The 21,042-nt window shown below is 47.0% G+C and overlaps 37 non-coding genes across 37 annotated transcripts; all 37 read right to left on the bottom strand.

Moving 5' to 3' along the window:
* Nucleotides 1-798: 798 nt before the first annotated feature.
* On the bottom strand, nucleotides 799-872 carry trnat-ugu (transfer RNA threonine (anticodon UGU)). The gene has a single exon. It is a non-coding gene; the product is annotated as a tRNA-Thr (tRNA).
* Nucleotides 873-1,139: 267 nt separating this feature from the next.
* Nucleotides 1,140-1,213, bottom strand: trnat-agu (transfer RNA threonine (anticodon AGU)). The gene has a single exon. It is a non-coding gene; the product is annotated as a tRNA-Thr (tRNA).
* Nucleotides 1,214-1,499: 286 nt separating this feature from the next.
* On the bottom strand, nucleotides 1,500-1,573 carry trnan-guu (transfer RNA asparagine (anticodon GUU)). Its single transcript has one exon. It is a non-coding gene; the product is annotated as a tRNA-Asn (tRNA).
* An 840-nt stretch (nucleotides 1,574-2,413) lies between these two features.
* On the bottom strand, nucleotides 2,414-2,487 carry trnat-ugu (transfer RNA threonine (anticodon UGU)). Its single transcript has one exon. It is a non-coding gene; the product is annotated as a tRNA-Thr (tRNA).
* Nucleotides 2,488-2,754: 267 nt separating this feature from the next.
* trnat-agu (transfer RNA threonine (anticodon AGU)) lies at nucleotides 2,755-2,828 on the bottom strand. The gene has a single exon. It is a non-coding gene; the product is annotated as a tRNA-Thr (tRNA).
* A 286-nt stretch (nucleotides 2,829-3,114) lies between these two features.
* trnan-guu (transfer RNA asparagine (anticodon GUU)) lies at nucleotides 3,115-3,188 on the bottom strand. The gene has a single exon. It is a non-coding gene; the product is annotated as a tRNA-Asn (tRNA).
* Nucleotides 3,189-4,020: 832 nt separating this feature from the next.
* On the bottom strand, nucleotides 4,021-4,094 carry trnat-ugu (transfer RNA threonine (anticodon UGU)). The gene has a single exon. It is a non-coding gene; the product is annotated as a tRNA-Thr (tRNA).
* A 267-nt stretch (nucleotides 4,095-4,361) lies between these two features.
* On the bottom strand, nucleotides 4,362-4,435 carry trnat-agu (transfer RNA threonine (anticodon AGU)). The gene has a single exon. It is a non-coding gene; the product is annotated as a tRNA-Thr (tRNA).
* A 286-nt stretch (nucleotides 4,436-4,721) lies between these two features.
* trnan-guu (transfer RNA asparagine (anticodon GUU)) lies at nucleotides 4,722-4,795 on the bottom strand. The gene has a single exon. It is a non-coding gene; the product is annotated as a tRNA-Asn (tRNA).
* An 832-nt stretch (nucleotides 4,796-5,627) lies between these two features.
* Nucleotides 5,628-5,701, bottom strand: trnat-agu (transfer RNA threonine (anticodon AGU)). The gene has a single exon. It is a non-coding gene; the product is annotated as a tRNA-Thr (tRNA).
* Nucleotides 5,702-5,987: 286 nt separating this feature from the next.
* On the bottom strand, nucleotides 5,988-6,061 carry trnan-guu (transfer RNA asparagine (anticodon GUU)). Its single transcript has one exon. It is a non-coding gene; the product is annotated as a tRNA-Asn (tRNA).
* An 832-nt stretch (nucleotides 6,062-6,893) lies between these two features.
* On the bottom strand, nucleotides 6,894-6,967 carry trnat-agu (transfer RNA threonine (anticodon AGU)). The gene has a single exon. It is a non-coding gene; the product is annotated as a tRNA-Thr (tRNA).
* A 286-nt stretch (nucleotides 6,968-7,253) lies between these two features.
* On the bottom strand, nucleotides 7,254-7,327 carry trnan-guu (transfer RNA asparagine (anticodon GUU)). The gene has a single exon. It is a non-coding gene; the product is annotated as a tRNA-Asn (tRNA).
* An 832-nt stretch (nucleotides 7,328-8,159) lies between these two features.
* On the bottom strand, nucleotides 8,160-8,233 carry trnat-ugu (transfer RNA threonine (anticodon UGU)). The gene has a single exon. It is a non-coding gene; the product is annotated as a tRNA-Thr (tRNA).
* Nucleotides 8,234-8,500: 267 nt separating this feature from the next.
* On the bottom strand, nucleotides 8,501-8,574 carry trnat-agu (transfer RNA threonine (anticodon AGU)). Its single transcript has one exon. It is a non-coding gene; the product is annotated as a tRNA-Thr (tRNA).
* Nucleotides 8,575-8,860: 286 nt separating this feature from the next.
* Nucleotides 8,861-8,934, bottom strand: trnan-guu (transfer RNA asparagine (anticodon GUU)). Its single transcript has one exon. It is a non-coding gene; the product is annotated as a tRNA-Asn (tRNA).
* Nucleotides 8,935-9,766: 832 nt separating this feature from the next.
* trnat-agu (transfer RNA threonine (anticodon AGU)) lies at nucleotides 9,767-9,840 on the bottom strand. The gene has a single exon. It is a non-coding gene; the product is annotated as a tRNA-Thr (tRNA).
* A 286-nt stretch (nucleotides 9,841-10,126) lies between these two features.
* trnan-guu (transfer RNA asparagine (anticodon GUU)) lies at nucleotides 10,127-10,200 on the bottom strand. Its single transcript has one exon. It is a non-coding gene; the product is annotated as a tRNA-Asn (tRNA).
* An 834-nt stretch (nucleotides 10,201-11,034) lies between these two features.
* trnat-ugu (transfer RNA threonine (anticodon UGU)) lies at nucleotides 11,035-11,108 on the bottom strand. Its single transcript has one exon. It is a non-coding gene; the product is annotated as a tRNA-Thr (tRNA).
* Nucleotides 11,109-11,375: 267 nt separating this feature from the next.
* Nucleotides 11,376-11,449, bottom strand: trnat-agu (transfer RNA threonine (anticodon AGU)). Its single transcript has one exon. It is a non-coding gene; the product is annotated as a tRNA-Thr (tRNA).
* Nucleotides 11,450-11,735: 286 nt separating this feature from the next.
* On the bottom strand, nucleotides 11,736-11,809 carry trnan-guu (transfer RNA asparagine (anticodon GUU)). The gene has a single exon. It is a non-coding gene; the product is annotated as a tRNA-Asn (tRNA).
* Nucleotides 11,810-12,641: 832 nt separating this feature from the next.
* trnat-agu (transfer RNA threonine (anticodon AGU)) lies at nucleotides 12,642-12,715 on the bottom strand. Its single transcript has one exon. It is a non-coding gene; the product is annotated as a tRNA-Thr (tRNA).
* A 286-nt stretch (nucleotides 12,716-13,001) lies between these two features.
* Nucleotides 13,002-13,075, bottom strand: trnan-guu (transfer RNA asparagine (anticodon GUU)). Its single transcript has one exon. It is a non-coding gene; the product is annotated as a tRNA-Asn (tRNA).
* An 834-nt stretch (nucleotides 13,076-13,909) lies between these two features.
* Nucleotides 13,910-13,983, bottom strand: trnat-ugu (transfer RNA threonine (anticodon UGU)). Its single transcript has one exon. It is a non-coding gene; the product is annotated as a tRNA-Thr (tRNA).
* Nucleotides 13,984-14,250: 267 nt separating this feature from the next.
* Nucleotides 14,251-14,324, bottom strand: trnat-agu (transfer RNA threonine (anticodon AGU)). The gene has a single exon. It is a non-coding gene; the product is annotated as a tRNA-Thr (tRNA).
* A 286-nt stretch (nucleotides 14,325-14,610) lies between these two features.
* Nucleotides 14,611-14,684, bottom strand: trnan-guu (transfer RNA asparagine (anticodon GUU)). Its single transcript has one exon. It is a non-coding gene; the product is annotated as a tRNA-Asn (tRNA).
* An 861-nt stretch (nucleotides 14,685-15,545) lies between these two features.
* On the bottom strand, nucleotides 15,546-15,619 carry trnat-ugu (transfer RNA threonine (anticodon UGU)). The gene has a single exon. It is a non-coding gene; the product is annotated as a tRNA-Thr (tRNA).
* A 267-nt stretch (nucleotides 15,620-15,886) lies between these two features.
* On the bottom strand, nucleotides 15,887-15,960 carry trnat-agu (transfer RNA threonine (anticodon AGU)). The gene has a single exon. It is a non-coding gene; the product is annotated as a tRNA-Thr (tRNA).
* A 286-nt stretch (nucleotides 15,961-16,246) lies between these two features.
* Nucleotides 16,247-16,320, bottom strand: trnan-guu (transfer RNA asparagine (anticodon GUU)). Its single transcript has one exon. It is a non-coding gene; the product is annotated as a tRNA-Asn (tRNA).
* Nucleotides 16,321-17,181: 861 nt separating this feature from the next.
* trnat-ugu (transfer RNA threonine (anticodon UGU)) lies at nucleotides 17,182-17,255 on the bottom strand. Its single transcript has one exon. It is a non-coding gene; the product is annotated as a tRNA-Thr (tRNA).
* Nucleotides 17,256-17,522: 267 nt separating this feature from the next.
* On the bottom strand, nucleotides 17,523-17,596 carry trnat-agu (transfer RNA threonine (anticodon AGU)). The gene has a single exon. It is a non-coding gene; the product is annotated as a tRNA-Thr (tRNA).
* A 286-nt stretch (nucleotides 17,597-17,882) lies between these two features.
* On the bottom strand, nucleotides 17,883-17,956 carry trnan-guu (transfer RNA asparagine (anticodon GUU)). Its single transcript has one exon. It is a non-coding gene; the product is annotated as a tRNA-Asn (tRNA).
* Nucleotides 17,957-18,790: 834 nt separating this feature from the next.
* Nucleotides 18,791-18,864, bottom strand: trnat-ugu (transfer RNA threonine (anticodon UGU)). Its single transcript has one exon. It is a non-coding gene; the product is annotated as a tRNA-Thr (tRNA).
* A 267-nt stretch (nucleotides 18,865-19,131) lies between these two features.
* trnat-agu (transfer RNA threonine (anticodon AGU)) lies at nucleotides 19,132-19,205 on the bottom strand. The gene has a single exon. It is a non-coding gene; the product is annotated as a tRNA-Thr (tRNA).
* A 286-nt stretch (nucleotides 19,206-19,491) lies between these two features.
* trnan-guu (transfer RNA asparagine (anticodon GUU)) lies at nucleotides 19,492-19,565 on the bottom strand. The gene has a single exon. It is a non-coding gene; the product is annotated as a tRNA-Asn (tRNA).
* Nucleotides 19,566-20,399: 834 nt separating this feature from the next.
* On the bottom strand, nucleotides 20,400-20,473 carry trnat-ugu (transfer RNA threonine (anticodon UGU)). The gene has a single exon. It is a non-coding gene; the product is annotated as a tRNA-Thr (tRNA).
* Nucleotides 20,474-20,740: 267 nt separating this feature from the next.
* On the bottom strand, nucleotides 20,741-20,814 carry trnat-agu (transfer RNA threonine (anticodon AGU)). Its single transcript has one exon. It is a non-coding gene; the product is annotated as a tRNA-Thr (tRNA).
* Nucleotides 20,815-21,042: the final 228 nt, after the last annotated feature.

Raw genomic sequence — 21,042 nt, 5'->3', positions numbered from 1 at the left:
CTGTGGCCTCTTCTTCCAAGCTCTGCTCCATGATACCTCAAAACCTAGTCCTGTTGTTGCAATTAAGGCTGTAAAGAGTGGGACCGATCCTTCACTCCAGTCCTACAATCCTACAATCCCTTGTCGGATAGAGGCCAGAATTTTGTCCCATGGGTCTTGGTCACTGCATTGACTGCAACGCCAATCCTTGGTTGTGGATGCAAAAAAGCTCATTTCAGGTCAGTGTCTCTCCCGTGTTATATGCAGTTTCAAACACACTGTGAGTGTCAATGAACCTATCCATCACAATTCTGCTGTCAGGCGGCTTTTCGTTGTGTTTCAGCAGTGGATTTCAACTCCAACGTGGGCCTGGCAGCACTGCTTGCTTGTATTGCATGGTTTAGAGGAGCGTCTGATAGCAGTTTCCGAAGACACTGGCAGGACAGACGCCATTGTCCATAGACTTTAGAAACCACTGAGATGATGTGTTCATAGGATGTTGGAGGTAACTACCGAAAACCTGGTCCATTTTTCCTCTCCCAGGATTAAATAAGTAATGGCTACCATGGACGCATAAAGGCATGGCTGGGATTCAAACCAAATCTCTCCCGTTTACAAGGCAGGCACTTTCACCAATTAAACCACAGCACCCACTGTTGGCAAAGGCATTCAAGTACTCTGGTGACAAACATTGGTATCAAGTCATTCTGCTGCCGGCTACATTCTTGTCCGGTTGCCTTTTGCTGCATCGGTTTCAAATGAGGTTCTTGCCATTTCAAACATTGGGAAGGTTATTAGTGCTGGAAAGGAAGATAAAGCAGGCACCGCTGGGATTTGAACCCAGGATCTCCTGTTTACAAGACAGGGACTTTGACCAACTAAGCCACGGTGCCTCCACCTGCTCCTTTTACTTTTCATAAAGTTATATGGGAAGTGCTGAATGAAATTCAATCAGCTCGTTTCTGTCTTTCATGTCCGTTTTGAGTAAAAACAGAGAGCTCTATACTCTGGTGAAAGCTATTGGCATCAAGTCTTACCAAAGTCATTCTGCAGACGGCTGCATTCTTGTCCTTTTGACCTTTGCTTAGTGCTGCATTGACTTCAAATGAGGTTTTCATGGTTTCAGGCCCAAGGAAACGGAAAAAGAAAGAGGTATCAGCAGGCACCGCTGGGATTTGAACCCAGGATCTCCTGTTTACTAGACAGGCACTTTGACCAACTAAGCCACGGCGCCACAGCTTTTACACTTTTCCCAAAGTTACATAGGAAGAGTTGAATGAAATTGCATGACCTTGGTTCTGCCTTTCATTACCGTTTTCAGTTAAAAAGCAAAAAAAGACATTGACAGCAAAGTGCCTTGAAAGACTCCTTGTTCAATTCAAGGCTGGCAAGCAGAAGCACAAAAGCCAACACCTCTGAAGCCACAAGGAAGAGCTCGGGCCTTCTAGCCAGGTCCAGGCAGCACGTCAAGTTCCAAGGGCACGACCAGAACTCTTGCTGCACAGCCGCAAACAAGTTTTCGTCCCTGGGTGGGCTCGAACCACCATCCTCTCGGTTAACAGCCGAGCGCGCTGGCCGATTGCGCCACAGAGACTTGCCTAGTCCCCAAAGTGGGCATTCAACAAAGGCTGTGGCCTCTTCTTCCAAGCTCTGCTCCATGATACCTCAAAACCTAGTCCTGTTGTTGCAATTAAGGCTGTAAAGAGTGGGACCGATCCTTCACTCCAGTCCTACAATCCTACAATCCTACAATCCCTTGTCGGATAGAGGCCAGAATTTTGTCCCATGGGTCTTGGTCACTGCATTGACTGCAACGCCAATCCTTGGTTGTGGATGCAAAAAAGCTCATTTCAGGTCAGTGTCTCTCCCGTGTTATATGCAGTTTCAAACACACTGTGAGTGTCAATGAACCTATCCATCACAATTCTGCTGTCAGGCGGCTTTTCGTTGTGTTTCAGCAGTGGATTTCAACTCCAACGTGGGCCTGGCAGCACTGCTTGCTTGTATTGCATGGTTTAGAGGAGCGTCTGATAGCAGTTTCTGAAGACACTGGCAGGACAGACGCCATTGTCCATAGACTTTAGAAACCACTGAGATGATGTGTTCATAGGATGTTGGAGGTAACTACCGAAAACCTGGTCCATTTTTCCTCTCCCAGGATTAAATAAGTAATGGCTACCATGGACGCATAAAGGCATGGCTGGGATTCAAACCAAATCTCTCCCGTTTACAAGGCAGGCACTTTCACCAATTAAACCACAGCACCCACTGTTGGCAAAGGCATTCAAGTACTCTGGTGAAAAACATTGGTATCAAGTCATTCTGCTGCCGGCTACATTCTTGTCCGGTTGCCTTTTGCTGCATCGGTTTCAAATGAGGTTCTTGCCATTTCAAACATTGGGAAGGTTATTAGTGCTGGAAAGGAAGATAAAGCAGGCACCGCTGGGATTTGAACCCAGGATCTCCTGTTTACAAGACAGGGACTTTGACCAACTAAGCCACGGTGCCTCCACCTGCTCCTTTTACTTTTCATAAAGTTATATGGGAAGTGCTGAATGAAATTCAATCAGCTCGTTTCTGTCTTTCATGTCCGTTTTGGGTAAAAACAGAGAGCTCTATACTCTGGTGAAAGCTATTGGCATCAAGTCTTACCAAAGTCATTCTGCAGACGGCTGCATTCTTGTCCTTTTGACCTTTGCTTAGTGCTGCATTGACTTCAAATGAGGTTTTCATGGTTTCAGGCCCAAGGAAACGGAAAAAGAAAGAGGTATCAGCAGGCACCGCTGGGATTTGAACCCAGGATCTCCTGTTTACTAGACAGGCACTTTGACCAACTAAGCCACGGTGCCACAGCTTTTACACTTTTCCCAAAGTTACATAGGAAGAGTTGAATGAAATTGCATGAACTTGGTTCTGCCTTTCATTACCGTTTTCAGTTAAAAAGCAAAAAAAGACATTGACAGCAAAGTGCCTTGAAAGACTCCTTGTTCAATTCAAGGCTGGCAAGCAGAAGCACAAAAGCCAACACCTCTGAAGCCACAAGGAAGAGCTCGGGCCTTCTAGCCAGGTCCAGGCAGCACGTCAAGTTCCAAGGGCACGACCAGAACTCTTGCTGCACAGCCGCAAACAAGTTTTCGTCCCTGGGTGGGCTCGAACCACCATCCTCTCGGTTAACAGCCGAGCGCGCTGGCCGATTGCGCCACAGAGACTTGCCTAGTCCCCAAAGTGGGCATTCAACAAAGGCTGTGGCCTCTTCTTCCAAGCTCTGCTCCATGATACCTCAAAACCTAGTCCTGTTGTTGCAATTAAGGCTGTAAAGAGTGGGACCGATCCTTCACTCCAGTCCTACAATCCTACAATCCCTTGTCGGATAGAGGCCAGAATTTTGTCCCATGGGTCTTGGTCACTGCATTGACTGCAACGCCAATCCTTGGTTGTGGATGCAAAAAAGCTCATTTCAGGTCAGTGTCTCTCCCGTGTTATATGCAGTTTCAAACACACTGTGAGTGTCAATGAACCTATCCATCACAATTCTGCTGTCAGGCGGCTTTTCGTTGTGTTTCAGCAGTGGATTTCAACTCCAACGTGGGCCTGGCAGCACTGCTTGCTTGTATTGCATGGTTTAGAGGAGCGTCTGATAGCAGTTTCCGAAGACACTGGCAGGACAGACGCCATTGTCCATAGACTTAAGAAACCACTGAGATGATGTGTTCATAGGATGTTGGAGGTAACTACCGAAAACCTGGTCCATTTTTCCTCTCCCAGGATTAAATAAGTAATGGCTACCATGGACGCATAAAGGCATGGCTGGGATTCAAACCAAATCTCTCCCGTTTACAAGGCAGGCACTTTCACCAATTAAACCACAGCACCCACTGTTGGCAAAGGCATTCAAGTACTCTGGTGAAAAACATTGGTATCAAGTCATTCTGCTGCCGGCTACATTCATGTCCGGTTGCCTTTTGCTGCATCGGTTTCAAATGAGGTTCTTGCCATTTCAAACATTGGGAAGGTTATTAGTGCTGGAAAGGAAGATAAAGCAGGCACCGCTGGGATTTGAAGCCAGGATCTCCTGTTTACAAGACAGGGACTTTGACCAACTAAGCCACGGTGCCTCCACCTGCTCCTTTTACTTTTCATAAAGTTATATGGGAAGTGCTGAATGAACTTCAATCAGCTCGTTTCTGTCTTTCATGTCCGTTTTGAGTAAAAACAGAGAGCTCTATACTCTGGTGAAAGCTATTGGCATCAAGTCTTACCAAAGTCATTCTGCAGACGGCTGCATTTTTGTCCTTTTGACCTTTGCTTAGTGCTGCATTGACTTCAAATGAGGTTTTCATGGTTTCAGGCCCAAGGAAACGGAAAAAGAAAGCAGTATCAGCAGGCACCGCTGGGATTTGAACCCAGGATCTCCTGTTTACTAGACAGGCACTTTGACCAACTAAGCCACGGCGCCACAGCTTTTACACTTTTCCCAAAGTTACATAGGAAGAGTTGAATGAAATTGCATGAACTTGGTTCTGCCTTTCATTACCGTTTTCAGTTAAAAAGCAAAAAAAGACATTGACAGCAAAGTGCCTTGAAAGACTCCTTGTTCAATTCAAGGCTGGCAAGCAGAAGCACAAAAGCCAACACCTCTGAAGCCACAGGGAAGAGCTCGGGCCTTCTAGCCAGGTCCAGGCAGCACGTCAAGTTCCAAGGGCACGACCAGAACTCTTGCTGCACAGCCGCAAACAAGTTTTCGTCCCTGGGTGGGCTCGAACCACCATCCTCTCGGTTAACAGCCGAGCGCGCTGGCCGATTGCGCCACAGAGACTTGCCTAGTCCCCAAAGTGGGCATTCAACAAAGGCTGTGGCCTCTTCTTCCAAGCTCTGCTCCATGATACCTCAAAACCTAGTCCTGTTGTTGCAATTAAGGCTGTAAAGAGTGGGACCGATCCTTCACTCCAGTCCTACAATCCTACAATCCCTTGTCGGATAGAGGCCAGAATTTTGTCCCATGGGTCTTGGTCACTGCATTGACTGCAACGCCAATCCTTGGTTGTGGATGCAAAAAAGCTCATTTCAGGTCAGTGTCTCTCCCGTGTTATATGCAGTTTCAAACACACTGTGAGTGTCAATGAACCTATCCATCACAATTCTGCTGTCAGGCGGCTTTTCGTTGTGTTTCAGCAGTGGATTTCAACTCCAACGTGGGCCTGGCAGCACTGCTTGCTTGTATTGCATGGTTTAGAGGAGCGTCTGATAGCAGTTTCCGAAGACACTGGCAGGACAGACGCCATTGTCCATAGACTTTAGAAACCACTGAGATGATGTGTTCATAGGATGTTGGAGGTAACTACCGAAAACCTGGTCCATTTTTCCTCTCCCAGGATTAAATAAGTAATGGCTACCATGGACGCATAAAGGCATGGCTGGGATTCAAACCAAATCTCTCCCGTTTACAAGGCAGGCACTTTCACCAATTAAACCACAGCACCCACTGTTGGCAAAGGCATTCAAGTACTCTGGTGACAAACATTGGTATCAAGTCATTCTGCTGCCGGCTACATTCATGTCCGGTTGCCTTTTGCTGCATCGGTTTCAAATGAGGTTCTTGCCATTTCAGACATTGGGAAGGTTATTAGTGCTGGAAAGGAAGATAAAGCAGGCACCGCTGGGATTTGAACCCAGGATCTCCTGTTTACTAGACAGGCACTTTGACCAACTAAGCCACGGCGCCACAGCTTTTACACTTTTCCCAAAGTTACATAGGAAGAGTTGAATGAAATTGCATGAACTTGGTTCTGCCTTTCATTACCGTTTTCAGTTAAAAAGCAAAAAAAGACATTGACAGCAAAGTGCCTTGAAAGACTCCTTGTTCAATTCAAGGCTGGCAAGCAGAAGCACAAAAGCCAACACCTCTGAAGCCACAAGGAAGAGCTCGGGCCTTCTAGCCAGGTCCAGGCAGCACGTCAAGTTCCAAGGGCACGACCAGAACTCTTGCTGCACAGCCGCAAACAAGTTTTCGTCCCTGGGTGGGCTCGAACCACCATCCTCTCGGTTAACAGCCGAGCGCGCTGGCCGATTGCGCCACAGAGACTTGCCTAGTCCCCAAAGTGGGCATTCAACAAAGGCTGTGGCCTCTTCTTCCAAGCTCTGCTCCATGATACCTCAAAACCTAGTCCTGTTGTTGCAATTAAGGCTGTAAAGAGTGGGACCGATCCTTCACTCCAGTCCTACAATCCTACAATCCCTTGTCGGATAGAGGCCAGAATTTTGTCCCATGGGTCTTGGTCACTGCATTGACTGCAACGCCAATCCTTGGTTGTGGATGCAAAAAAGCTCATTTCAGGTCAGTGTCTCTCCCGTGTTATATGCAGTTTCAAACACACTGTGAGTGTCAATGAACCTATCCATCACAATTCTGCTGTCAGGCGGCTTTTCGTTGTGTTTCAGCAGTGGATTTCAACTCCAACGTGGGCCTGGCAGCACTGCTTGCTTGTATTGCATGGTTTAGAGGAGCATCTGATAGCAGTTTCCGAAGACACTGGCAGGACAGACGCCATTGTCCATAGACTTTAGAAACCACTGAGATGATGTGTTCATAGGATGTTGGAGGTAACTACCGAAAACCTGGTCCATTTTTCCTCTCCCAGGATTAAATAAGTAATGGCTACCATGGACGCATAAAGGCATGGCTGGGATTCAAACCAAATCTCTCCCGTTTACAAGGCAGGCACTTTCACCAAATAAACCACAGCACCCACTGTTGGCAAAGGCATTCAAGTACTCTGGTGACAAACATTGGTATCAAGTCATTCTGCTGCCGGCTACATTCATGTCCGGTTGCCTTTTGCTGCATCGGTTTCAAATGAGGTTCTTGCCATTTCAGACATTGGGAAGGTTATTAGTGCTGGAAAGGAAGATAAAGCAGGCACCGCTGGGATTTGAACCCAGGATCTCCTGTTTACTAGACAGGCACTTTGACCAACTAAGCCACGGCGCCACAGCTTTTACACTTTTCCCAAAGTTACATAGGAAGAGTTGAATGAAATTGCATGAACTTGGTTCTGCCTTTCATTACCGTTTTCAGTTAAAAAGCAAAAAAAGACATTGACAGCAAAGTGCCTTGAAAGACTCCTTGTTCAATTCAAGGCTGGCAAGCAGAAGCACAAAAGCCAACACCTCTGAAGCCACAAGGAAGAGCTCGGGCCTTCTAGCCAGGTCCAGGCAGCACGTCAAGTTCCAAGGGCACGACCAGAACTCTTGCTGCACAGCCGCAAACAAGTTTTCGTCCCTGGGTGGGCTCGAACCACCATCCTCTCGGTTAACAGCCGAGCGCGCTGGCCGATTGCGCCACAGAGACTTGCCTAGTCCCCAAAGTGGGCATTCAACAAAGGCTGTGGCCTCTTCTTCCAAGCTCTGCTCCATGATACCTCAAAACCTAGTCCTGTTGTTGCAATTAAGGCTGTAAAGAGTGGGACCGATCCTTCACTCCAGTCCTACAATCCTACAATCCCTTGTCGGATAGAGGCCAGAATTTTGTCCCATGGGTCTTGGTCACTGCATTGACTGCAACGCCAATCCTTGGTTGTGGATGCAAAAAAGCTCATTTCAGGTCAGTGTCTCTCCCGTGTTATATGCAGTTTCAAACACACTGTGAGTGTCAATGAACCTATCCATCACAATTCTGCTGTCAGGCGGCTTTTCGTTGTGTTTCAGCAGTGGATTTCAACTCCAACGTGGGCCTGGCAGCACTGCTTGCTTGTATTGCATGGTTTAGAGGAGCGTCTGATAGCAGTTTCCGAAGACACTGGCAGGACAGACGCCATTGTCCATAGACTTTAGAAACCACTGAGATGATGTGTTCATAGGATGTTGGAGGTAACTACCGAAAACCTGGTCCATTTTTCCTCTCCCAGGATTAAATAAGTAATGGCTACCATGGACGCATAAAGGCATGGCTGGGATTCAAACCAAATCTCTCCCGTTTACAAGGCAGGCACTTTCACCAATTAAACCACAGCACCCACTGTTGGCAAAGGCATTCAAGTACTCTGGTGAAAAACATTGGTATCAAGTCATTCTGCTGCCGGCTACATTCTTGTCCGGTTGCCTTTTGCTGCATCGGTTTCAAATGAGGTTCTTGCCATTTCAAACATTGGGAAGGTTATTAGTGCTGGAAAGGAAGATAAAGCAGGCACCGCTGGGATTTGAACCCAGGATCTCCTGTTTACAAGACAGGGACTTTGACCAACTAAGCCACGGTGCCTCCACCTGCTCCTTTTACTTTTCATAAAGTTATATGGGAAGTGCTGAATGAAATTCAATCAGCTCGTTTCTGTCTTTCATGTCCGTTTTGAGTAAAAACAGAGAGCTCTATACTCTGGTGAAAGCTATTGGCATCAAGTCTTACCAAAGTCATTCTGCAGACGGCTGCATTCTTGTCCTTTTGACCTTTGCTTAGTGCTGCATTGACTTCAAATGAGGTTTTCATGGTTTCAGGCCCAAGGAAACGGAAAAAGAAAGAGGTATCAGCAGGCACCGCTGGGATTTGAACCCAGGATCTCCTGTTTACTAGACAGGCACTTTGACCAACTAAGCCACGGCGCCACAGCTTTTACACTTTTCCCAAAGTTACATAGGAAGAGTTGAATGAAATTGCATGACCTTGGTTCTGCCTTTCATTACCGTTTTCAGTTAAAAAGCAAAAAAAGACATTGACAGCAAAGTGCCTTGAAAGACTCCTTGTTCAATTCAAGGCTGGCAAGCAGAAGCACAAAAGCCAACACCTCTGAAGCCACAAGGAAGAGCTCGGGCCTTCTAGCCAGGTCCAGGCTGCACGTCAAGTTCCAAGGACACAACCAGAACTCTTGCTGCACAGCCGCAAACAAGTTTTCGTCCCTGGGTGGGCTCGAACCACCATCCTCTCGGTTAACAGCCGAGCGCGCTGGCCGATTGCGCCACAGAGACTTGCCTAGTCCCCAAAGTGGGCATTCAACAAAGGCTGTGGCCTCTTCTTCCAAGCTCTGCTCCATGATACCTCAAAACCTAGTCCTGTTGTTGCAATTAAGGCTGTAAAGAGTGGGACCGATCCTTCACTCCAGTCCTACAATCCTACAATCCCTTGTCGGATAGAGGCCAGAATTTTGTCCCATGGGTCTTGGTCACTGCATTGACTGCAACGCCAATCCTTGGTTGTGGATGCAAAAAAGCTCATTTCAGGTCAGTGTCTCTCCCATGTTATATGCAGTTTCAAACACACTGTGAGTGTCAATGAACCTATCCATCACAATTCTGCTGTCAGGCGGCTTTTCGTTGTGTTTCAGCAGTGGATTTCAACTCCAACGTGGGCCTGGCAGCACTGCTTGCTTGTATTGCATGGTTTAGAGGAGCATCTGATAGCAGTTTCCGAAGACACTGGCAGGACAGACGCCATTGTCCATAGACTTTAGAAACCACTGAGATGATGTGTTCATAGGATGTTGGAGGTAACTACCGAAAACCTGGTCCATTTTTCCTCTCCCAGGATTAAATAAGTAATGGCTACCATGGACGCATAAAGGCATGGCTGGGATTCAAACCAAATCTCTCCCGTTTACAAGGCAGGCACTTTCACCAAATAAACCACAGCACCCACTGTTGGCAAAGGCATTCAAGTACTCTGGTGACAAACATTGGTATCAAGTCATTCTGCTGCCGGCTACATTCATGTCCGGTTGCCTTTTGCTGCATCGGTTTCAAATGAGGTTCTTGCCATTTCAGACATTGGGAAGGTTATTAGTGCTGGAAAGGAAGATAAAGCAGGCACCGCTGGGATTTGAACCCAGGATCTCCTGTTTACTAGACAGGCACTTTGACCAACTAAGCCACGGCGCCACAGCTTTTACACTTTTCCCAAAGTTACATAGGAAGAGTTGAATGAAATTGCATGAACTTGGTTCTGCCTTTCATTACCGTTTTCAGTTAAAAAGCAAAAAAAGACATTGACAGCAAAGTGCCTTGAAAGACTCCTTGTTCAATTCAAGGCTGGCAAGCAGAAGCACAAAAGCCAACACCTCTGAAGCCACAAGGAAGAGCTCGGGCCTTCTAGCCAGGTCCAGGCAGCACGTCAAGTTCCAAGGGCACGACCAGAACTCTTGCTGCACAGCCGCAAACAAGTTTTCGTCCCTGGGTGGGCTCGAACCACCATCCTCTCGGTTAACAGCCGAGCGCGCTGGCCGATTGCGCCACAGAGACTTGCCTAGTCCCCAAAGTGGGCATTCAACAAAGGCTGTGGCCTCTTCTTCCAAGCTCTGCTCCATGATACCTCAAAACCTAGTCCTGTTGTTGCAATTAAGGCTGTAAAGAGTGGGACCGATCCTTCACTCCAGTCCTACAATCCTACAATCCCTTGTCGGATAGAGGCCAGAATTTTGTCCCATGGGTCTTGGTCACTGCATTGACTGCAACGCCAATCCTTGGTTGTGGATGCAAAAAAGCTCATTTCAGGTCAGTGTCTCTCCCGTGTTATATGCAGTTTCAAACACACTGTGAGTGTCAATGAACCTATCCATCACAATTCTGCTGTCAGGCGGCTTTTCGTTGTGTTTCAGCAGTGGATTTCAACTCCAACGTGGGCCTGGCAGCACTGCTTGCTTGTATTGCATGGTTTAGAGGAGCGTCTGATAGCAGTTTCCGAAGACACTGGCAGGACAGACGCCATTGTCCATAGACTTTAGAAAGACTTTAGAGATGATGTGTTCATAGGATGTTGGAGGTAACTACCGAAAACCTGGTCCATTTTTCCTCTCCCAGGATTAAATAAGTAATGGCTACCATGGATGCATAAAGGCATGGCTGGGATTCAAACCAAATCTCTCCCGTTTACAAGGCAGGCACTTTCACCAATTAAACCACAGCACCCACTGTTGGCAAAGGCATTCAAGTACTCTGGTGAAAAACATTGGTATCAAGTCATTCTGCTGCCGGCTACATTCATGTCCGGTTGCCTTTTGCTGCATCGGTTTCAAATGAGGTTCTTGCCATTTCAAACATTGGGAAGGTTATTAGTGCTGGAAAGGAAGATAAAGCAGGCACCGCTGGGATTTGAACCCAGGATCTCCTGTTTACAAGACAGGGACTTTGACCAACTAAGCCACGGTGCCTCCACCTGCTCCTTTTACTTTTCATAAAGTTATATGGGAAGTGCTGAATGAAATTCAATCAGCTCGTTTCTGTCTTTCATGTCCGTTTTGAGTAAAAACAGAGAGCTCTATACTCTGGTGAAAGCTATTGGCATCAAGTCTTACCAAAGTCATTCTGCAGACGGCTGCATTCTTGTCCTTTTGACCTTTGCTTAGTGCTGCATTGACTTCAAATGAGGTTTTCATGGTTTCAGGCCCAAGGAAACGGAAAAAGAAAGCGGTATCAGCAGGCACCGCTGGGATTTGAACCCAGGATCTCCTGTTTACTAGACAGGCACTTTGACCAACTAAGCCACGGCGCCACAGCTTTTACACTTTTCCCAAAGTTACATAGGAAGAGTTGAATGAAATTGCATGAACTTGGTTCTGCCTTTCATTACCGTTTTCAGTTAAAAAGCAAAAAAAGACATTGACAGCAAAGTGCCTTGAAAGACTCCTTGTTCAATTCAAGGCTGGCAAGCAGAAGCACAAAAGCCAACACCTCTGAAGCCACAAGGAAGAGCTCGGGCCTTCTAGCCAGGTCCAGGCAGCACGTCAAGTTCCAAGGGCACGACCAGAACTCTTGCTGCACAGCCGCAAACAAGTTTTCGTCCCTGGGTGGGCTCGAACCACCATCCTCTCGGTTAACAGCCGAGCGCGCTGGCCGATTGCGCCACAGAGACTTGCCTAGTCCCCAAAGTGGGCATTCAACAAAGGCTGTGGCCTCTTCTTCCAAGCTCTGCTCCATGATACCTCAAAACCTAGTCCTGTTGTTGCAATTAAGGCTGTAAAGAGTGGGACCGATCCTTCACTCCAGTCCTACAATCCTACAATCCCTTGTCGGATAGAGGCCAGAATTTTGTCCCATGGGTCTTGGTCACTGCATTGACTGCAACGCCAATCCTTGGTTGTGGATGCAAAAAAGCTCATTTCAGGTCAGTGTCTCTCCCGTGTTATATGCAGTTTCAAACACACTGTGAGTGTCAATGAACCTATCCATCACAATTCTGCTGTCAGGCGGCTTTTCGTTGTGTTTCAGCAGTGGATTTCAACTCCAACGTGGGCCTGGCAGCACTGCTTGCTTGTATTGCATGGTTTAGAGGAGCATCTGATAGCAGTTTCCGAAGACACTGGCAGGACAGACGCCATTGTCCATAGACTTTAGAAACCACTGAGATGATGTGTTCATAGGATGTTGGAGGTAACTACCGAAAACCTGGTCCATTTTTCCTCTCCCAGGATTAAATAAGTAATGGCTACCATGGACGCATAAAGGCATGGCTGGGATTCAAACCAAATCTCTCCCGTTTACAAGGCAGGCACTTTCACCAAATAAACCACAGCACCCACTGTTGGCAAAGGCATTCAAGTACTCTGGTGACAAACATTGGTATCAAGTCATTCTGCTGCCGGCTACATTCATGTCCGGTTGCCTTTTGCTGCATCGGTTTCAAATGAGGTTCTTGCCATTTCAGACATTGGGAAGGTTATTAGTGCTGGAAAGGAAGATAAAGCAGGCACCGCTGGGATTTGAACCCAGGATCTCCTGTTTACTAGACAGGCACTTTGACCAACTAAGCCACGGCGCCACAGCTTTTACACTTTTCCCAAAGTTACATAGGAAGAGTTGAATGAAATTGCATGAACTTGGTTCTGCCTTTCATTACCGTTTTCAGTTAAAAAGCAAAAAAAGACATTGACAGCAAAGTGCCTTGAAAGACTCCTTGTTCAATTCAAGGCTGGCAAGCAGAAGCACAAAAGCCAACACCTCTGAAGCCACAAGGAAGAGCTCGGGCCTTCTAGCCAGGTCCAGGCAGCACGTCAAGTTCCAAGGGCACGACCAGAACTCTTGCTGCACAGCCGCAAACAAGTTTTCGTCCCTGGGTGGGCTCGAACCACCATCCTCTCAGTTAACAGCCGAGCGCGCTGGCCGATTGCGCCACAGAGACTTGCCTAGTCCCCAAAGTGGGCATTCAACAAAGGCTGTGGCCTCTTCTTCCAAGCTCTGCTCCATGATACCTCAAAACCTAGTCCTGTTGTTGCAATTAAGGCTGTAAAGAGTGGGACCGATCCTTCACTCCAGTCCTACAATCCTACAATCCCTTGTCGGATAGAGGCCAGAATTTTGTCCCATGGGTCTTGGTCACTGCATTGACTGCAACGCCAATCCTTGGTTGTGGATGCAAAAAAGCTCATTTCAGGTCAGTGTCTCTCCCGTGTTATATGCAGTTTCAAACACACTGTGAGTGTCAATGAACCTATCCATCACAATTCTGCTGTCAGGCGGCTTTTCGTTGTGTTTCAGCAGTGGATTTCAACTCCAACGTGGGCCTGGCAGCACTGCTTGCTTGTATTGCATGGTTTAGAGGAGCGTCTGATAGCAGTTTCCGAAGACACTGGCAGGACAGACGCCATTGTCCATAGACTTTAGAAAGACTTTAGAGATGATGTGTTCATAGGATGTTGGAGGTAACTACCGAAAACCTGGTCCATTTTTCCTCTCCCAGGATTAAATAAGTAATGGCTACCATGGATGCATAAAGGCATGGCTGGGATTCAAACCAAATCTCTCCCGTTTACAAGGCAGGCACTTTCACCAATTAAACCACAGCACCCACTGTTGGCAAAGGCATTCAAGTACTCTGGTGAAAAACATTGGTATCAAGTCATTCTGCTGCCGGCTACATTCATGTCCGGTTGCCTTTTGCTGCATCGGTTTCAAATGAGGTTCTTGCCATTTCAAACATTGGGAAGGTTATTAGTGCTGGAAAGGAAGATAAAGCAGGCACCGCTGGGATTTGAACCCAGGATCTCCTGTTTACAAGACAGGGACTTTGACCAACTAAGCCACGGTGCCTCCACCTGCTCCTTTTACTTTTCATAAAGTTATATGGGAAGTGCTGAATGAAATTCAATCAGCTCGTTTCTGTCTTTCATGTCCGTTTTGAGTAAAAACAGAGAGCTCTATACTCTGGTGAAAGCTATTGGCATCAAGTCTTACCAAAGTCATTCTGCAGACGGCTGCATTCTTGTCCTTTTGACCTTTGCTTAGTGCTGCATTGACTTCAAATGAGGTTTTCATGGTTTCAGGCCCAAGGAAACGGAAAAAGAAAGAGGTATCAGCAGGCACCGCTGGGATTTGAACCCAGGATCTCCTGTTTACTAGACAGGCACTTTGACCAACTAAGCCACGGCGCCACAGCTTTTACACTTTTCCCAAAGTTACATAGGAAGAGTTGAATGAAATTGCATGAACTTGGTTCTGCCTTTCATTACCGTTTTCAGTTAAAAAGCAAAAAAAGACATTGACAGCAAAGTGCCTTGAAAGACTCCTTGTTCAATTCAAGGCTGGCAAGCAGAAGCACAAAAGCCAACACCTCTGAAGCCACAAGGAAGAGCTCGGGCCTTCTAGCCAGGTCCAGGCAGCACGTCAAGTTCCAAGGGCACGACCAGAACTCTTGCTGCACAGCCGCAAACAAGTTTTCGTCCCTGGGTGGGCTCGAACCACCATCCTCTCGGTTAACAGCCGAGCGCGCTGGCCGATTGCGCCACAGAGACTTAAACCACAGCACCCACTGTTGGCAAAGGCATAGTCCCCAAAGTGGGCATTCAACAAAGGCTGTGGCCTCTTCTTCCAAGCTCTGCTCCATGATACCTCAAAACCTAGTCCTGTTGTTGCAATTAAGGCTGTAAAGAGTGGGACCGATCCTTCACTCCAGTCCTACAATCCTACAATCCCTTGTCGGATAGAGGCCAGAATTTTGTCCCATGGGTCTTGGTCACTGCATTGACTGCAACGCCAATCCTTGGTTGTGGATGCAAAAAAGCTCATTTCATGTCAGTGTCTCTCCCGTGTTATATGCAGTTTCAAACACACTGTGAGTGTCAATGAACCTATCCATCACAATTCTGCTGTCAGGCGGCTTTTCGTTGTGTTTCAGCAGTGGATTTCAACTCCAACGTGGGCCTGGCAGCACTGCTTGCTTGTATTGCATGGTTTAGAGGAGCGTCTGATAGCAGTTTCCGAAGACACTGGCAGGACAGACGCCATTGTCCATAGACTTTAGAAAGACTTTAGAGATGATGTGTTCATAGGATGTTGGAGGTAACTACCGAAAACCTGGTCCATTTTTCCTCTCCCAGGATTAAATAAGTAATGGCTACCATGGATGCATAAAGGCATGGCTGGGATTCAAACCAAATCTCTCCCGTTTACAAGGCAGGCACTTTCACCAATTAAACCACAGCACCCACTGTTGGCAAAGGCATTCAAGTACTCTGGTGAAAAACATTGGTATCAAGTCATTCTGCTGCCGGCTACATTCATGTCCGGTTGCCTTTTGCTGCATCGGTTTCAAATGAGGTTCTTGCCATTTCAAACATTGGGAAGGTTATTAGTGCTGGAAAGGAAGATAAAGCAGGCACCGCTGGGATTTGAACCCAGGATCTCCTGTTTACAAGACAGGGACTTTGACCAACTAAGCCACGGTGCCTCCACCTGCTCCTTTTACTTTTCATAAAGTTATATGGGAAGTGCTGAATGAAATTCAATCAGCTCGTTTCTGTCTTTCATGTCCGTTTTGAGTAAAAACAGAGAGCTCTATACTCTGGTGAAAGCTATTGGCATCAAGTCTTACCAAAGTCATTCTGCAGACGGCTGCATTCTTGTCCTTTTGACCTTTGCTTAGTGCTGCATTGACTTCAAATGAGGTTTTCATGGTTTCAGGCCCAAGGAAACGGAAAAAGAAAGAGGTATCAGCAGGCACCGCTGGGATTTGAACCCAGGATCTCCTGTTTACTAGACAGGCACTTTGACCAACTAAGCCACGGCGCCACAGCTTTTACACTTTTCCCAAAGTTACATAGGAAGAGTTGAATGAAATTGCATGAACTTGGTTCTGCCTTTCATTACCGTTTTCAGTTAAAAAGCAAAAAAAGACATTGACAGCAAAGTGCCTTGAAAGACTCCTTGTTCAATTCAAGGCTGGCAAGCAGAAGCACAAAAGCCAACACCTCTGAAGCCACAAGGAAGAGCTCGGGCCTTCTAGCCAGGTCCAGGCAGCACGTCAAGTTCCAAGGGCACGACCAGAACTCTTGCTGCACAGCCGCAAACAAGTTTTCGTCCCTGGGTGGGCTCGAACCACCATCCTCTCGGTTAACAGCCGAGCGCGCTGGCCGATTGCGCCACAGAGACTTAAACCACAGCACCCACTGTTGGCAAAGGCATAGTCCCCAAAGTGGGCATTCAACAAAGGCTGTGGCCTCTTCTTCCAAGCTCTGCTCCATGATACCTCAAAACCTAGTCCTGTTGTTGCAATTAAGGCTGTAAAGAGTGGGACCGATCCTTCACTCCAGTCCTACAATCCTACAATCCCTTGTCGGATAGAGGCCAGAATTTTGTCCCATGGGTCTTGGTCACTGCATTGACTGCAACGCCAATCCTTGGTTGTGGATGCAAAAAAGCTCATTTCAGGTCAGTGTCTCTCCCGTGTTATATGCAGTTTCAAACACACTGTGAGTGTCAATGAACCTATCCATCACAATTCTGCTGTCAGGCGGCTTTTCGTTGTGTTTCAGCAGTGGATTTCAACTCCAACGTGGGCCTGGCAGCACTGCTTGCTTGTATTGCATGGTTTAGAGGAGCGTCTGATAGCAGTTTCCGAAGACACTGGCAGGACAGACGCCATTGTCCATAGACTTTAGAAAGACTTTAGAGATGATGTGTTCATAGGATGTTGGAGGTAACTACCGAAAACCTGGTCCATTTTTCCTCTCCCAGGATTAAATAAGTAATGGCTACCATGGATGCATAAAGGCATGGCTGGGATTCAAACCAAATCTCTCCCGTTTACAAGGCAGGCACTTTCACCAATTAAACCACAGCACCCACTGTTGGCAAAGGCATTCAAGTACTCTGGTGAAAAACATTGGTATCAAGTCATTCTGCTGCCGGCTACATTCATGTCCGGTTGCCTTTTGCTGCATCGGTTTCAAATGAGGTTCTTGCCATTTCAAACATTGGGAAGGTTATTAGTGCTGGAAAGGAAGATAAAGCAGGCACCGCTGGGATTTGAACCCAGGATCTCCTGTTTACAAGACAGGGACTTTGACCAACTAAGCCACGGTGCCTCCACCTGCTCCTTTTACTTTTCATAAAGTTATATGGGAAGTGCTGAATGAAATTCAATCAGCTCGTTTCTGTCTTTCATGTCCGTTTTGAGTAAAAACAGAGAGCTCTATACTCTGGTGAAAGCTATTGGCATCAAGTCTTACCAAAGTCATTCTGCAGACGGCTGCATTCTTGTCCTTTTGACCTTTGCTTAGTGCTGCATTGACTTCAAATGAGGTTTTCATGGTTTCAGGCCCAAGGAAACGGAAAAAGAAAGCGGTATCAGCAGGCACCGCTGGGATTTGAACCCAGGATCTCCTGTTTACTAGACAGGCACTTTGACCAACTAAGCCACGGCGCCACAGCTTTTACACTTTTCCCAAAGTTACATAGGAAGAGTTGAATGAAATTGCATGAACTTGGTTCTGCCTTTCATTACCGTTTTCAGTTAAAAAGCAAAAAAAGACATTGACAGCAAAGTGCCTTGAAAGACTCCTTGTTCAATTCAAGGCTGGCAAGCAGAAGCACAAAAGCCAACACCTCTGAAGCCACAAGGAAGAGCTCGGGCCTTCTAGCCAGGTCCAGGCAGCACGTCAAGTTCCAAGGGCACGACCAGAACTCTTGCTGCACAGCCGCAAACAAGTTTTCGTCCCTGGGTGGGCTCGAACCACCATCCTCTCGGTTAACAGCCGAGCGCGCTGGCCGATTGCGCCACAGAGACTTGCCTAGTCCCCAAAGTGGGCATTCAACAAAGGCTGTGGCCTCTTCTTCCAAGCTCTGCTCCATGATACCTCAAAACCTAGTCCTGTTGTTGCAATTAAGGCTGTAAAGAGTGGGACCGATCCTTCACTCCAGTCCTACAATCCTACAATCCCTTGTCGGATAGAGGCCAGAATTTTGTCCCATGGGTCTTGGTCACTGCATTGACTGCAACGCCAATCCTTGGTTGTGGATGCAAAAAAGCTCATTTCAGGTCAGTGTCTCTCCCGTGTTATATGCAGTTTCAAACACACTGTGAGTGTCAATGAACCTATCCATCACAATTCTGCTGTCAGGCGGCTTTTCGTTGTGTTTCAGCAGTGGATTTCAACTCCAACGTGGGCCTGGCAGCACTGCTTGCTTGTATTGCATGGTTTAGAGGAGCGTCTGATAGCAGTTTCCGAAGACACTGGCAGGACAGACGCCATTGTCCATAGACTTTAGAAAGACTTTAGAGATGATGTGTTCATAGGATGTTGGAGGTAACTACCGAAAACCTGGTCCATTTTTCCTCTCCCAGGATTAAATAAGTAATGGCTACCATGGATGCATAAAGGCATGGCTGGGATTCAAACCAAATCTCTCCCGTTTACAAGGCAGGCACTTTCACCAATTAAACCACAGCACCCACTGTTGGCAAAGGCATTCAAGTACTCTGGTGAAAAACATTGGTATCAAGTCATTCTGCTGCCGGCTACATTCATGTCCGGTTGCCTTTTGCTGCATCGGTTTCAAATGAGGTTCTTGCCATTTCAAACATTGGGAAGGTTATTAGTGCTGGAAAGGAAGATAAAGCAGGCACCGCTGGGATTTGAACCCAGGATCTCCTGTTTACAAGACAGGGACTTTGACCAACTAAGCCACGGTGCCTCCACCTGCTCCTTTTACTTTTCATAAAGTTATATGGGAAGTGCTGAATGAAATTCAATCAGCTCGTTTCTGTCTTTCATGTCCGTTTTGAGTAAAAACAGAGAGCTCTATACTCTGGTGAAAGCTATTGGCATCAAGTCTTACCAAAGTCATTCTGCAGACGGCTGCATTCTTGTCCTTTTGACCTTTGCTTAGTGCTGCATTGACTTCAAATGAGGTTTTCATGGTTTCAGGCCCAAGGAAACGGAAAAAGAAAGCGGTATCAGCAGGCACCGCTGGGATTTGAACCCAGGATCTCCTGTTTACTAGACAGGCACTTTGACCAACTAAGCCACGGCGCCACAGCTTTTACACTTTTCCCAAAGTTACATAGGAAGAGTTGAATGAAATTGCATGAACTTGGTTCTGCCTTTCATTACCGTTTTCAGTTAAAAAGCAAAAAAAGACATTGACAGCAAAGTGCCTTGAAAGACTCCTTGTTCAATTCAAGGCTGGCAAGCAGAAGCACAAAAGCCAACACCTCTGAAGCCACAAGGAAGAGCTCGGGCCTTCTAGCCAGGTCCAGGCAGCACGTCAAGTTCCAAGGGCACGACCAGAACTCTTGCTGCACAGCCGCAAACAAGTTTTCGTCCCTGGGTGGGCTCGAACCACCATCCTCTCGGTTAACAGCCGAGCGCGCTGGCCGATTGCGCCACAGAGACTTGCCTAGTCCCCAAAGTGGGCATTCAACAAAGGCTGTGGCCTCTTCTTCCAAGCTCTGCTCCATGATACCTCAAAACCTAGTCCTGTTGTTGCAATTAAGGCTGTAAAGAGTGGGACCGATCCTTCACTCCAGTCCTACAATCCTACAATCCCTTGTCGGATAGAGGCCAGAATTTTGTCCCATGGGTCTTGGTCACTGCATTGACTGCAACGCCAATCCTTGGTTGTGGATGCAAAAAAGCTCATTTCAGGTCAGTGTCTCTCCCGTGTTATATGCAGTTTCAAACACACTGTGAGTGTCAATGAACCTATCCATCACAATTCTGCTGTCAGGCGGCTTTTCGTTGTGTTTCAGCAGTGGATTTCAACTCCAACGTGGGCCTGGCAGCACTGCTTGCTTGTATTGCATGGTTTAGAGGAGCGTCTGATAGCAGTTTCCGAAGACACTGGCAGGACAGACGCCATTGTCCATAGACTTTAGAAAGACTTTAGAGATGATGTGTTCATAGGATGTTGGAGGTAACTACCGAAAACCTGGTCCATTTTTCCTCTCCCAGGATTAAATAAGTAATGGCTACCATGGATGCATAAAGGCATGGCTGGGATTCAAACCAAATCTCTCCCGTTTACAAGGCAGGCACTTTCACCAATTAAACCACAGCACCCACTGTTGGCAAAGGCATTCAAGTACTCTGGTGAAAAACATTGGTATCAAGTCATTCTGCTGCCGGCTACATTCATGTCCGGTTGCCTTTTGCTGCATCGGTTTCAAATGAGGTTCTTGCCATTTCAAACATTGGGAAGGTTATTAGTGCTGGAAAGGAAGATAAAGCAGGCACCGCTGGGATTTGAACCCAGGATCTCCTGTTTACAAGACAGGGACTTTGACCAACTAAGCCACGGTGCCTCCACCTGCTCCTTTTACTTTTCATAAAGTTATATGGGAAGTGCTGAATGAAATTCAATCAGCTCGTTTCTGTCTTTCATGTCCGTTTTGAGTAAAAACAGAGAGCTCTATACTCTGGTGAAAGCTATTGGCATCAAGTCTTACCAAAGTCATTCTGCAGACGGCTGCATTCTTGTCCTTTTGACCTTTGCTTAGTGCTGCATTGACTTCAAATGAGGTTTTCATGGTTTCAGGCCCAAGGAAACGGAAAAAGAAAGCGGTATCAGCAGGCACCGCTGGGATTTGAACCCAGGATCTCCTGTTTACTAGACAGGCACTTTGACCAACTAAGCCACGGCGCCACAGCTTTTACACTTTTCCCAAAGTTACATAGGAAGAGTTGAATGAAATTGCATGAACTTGGTTCTGCCTTTCATTACCGTTTTCAGTTAAAAAGCAAAAAAAGACATTGACAGCAAAGTGCCTTGAAAGACTCCTTGTTCAATTCAAGGCTGGCAAGCAGAAGCACAAAAGCCAACACCTCTGAAGCCACAAGGAAGAGCTCGGGCCTTCTAGCCAGGTCCAGGCAG

Source organism: Pempheris klunzingeri, chromosome 10 (assembly GCF_042242105.1).
Source record: "Pempheris klunzingeri isolate RE-2024b chromosome 10, fPemKlu1.hap1, whole genome shotgun sequence".
NCBI lineage: Eukaryota > Metazoa > Chordata > Actinopteri > Acropomatiformes > Pempheridae > Pempheris > Pempheris klunzingeri.
Note: the sequence above shows the minus strand (reverse complement) of the source record. Positions and strands in the feature narration are given on the sequence as shown.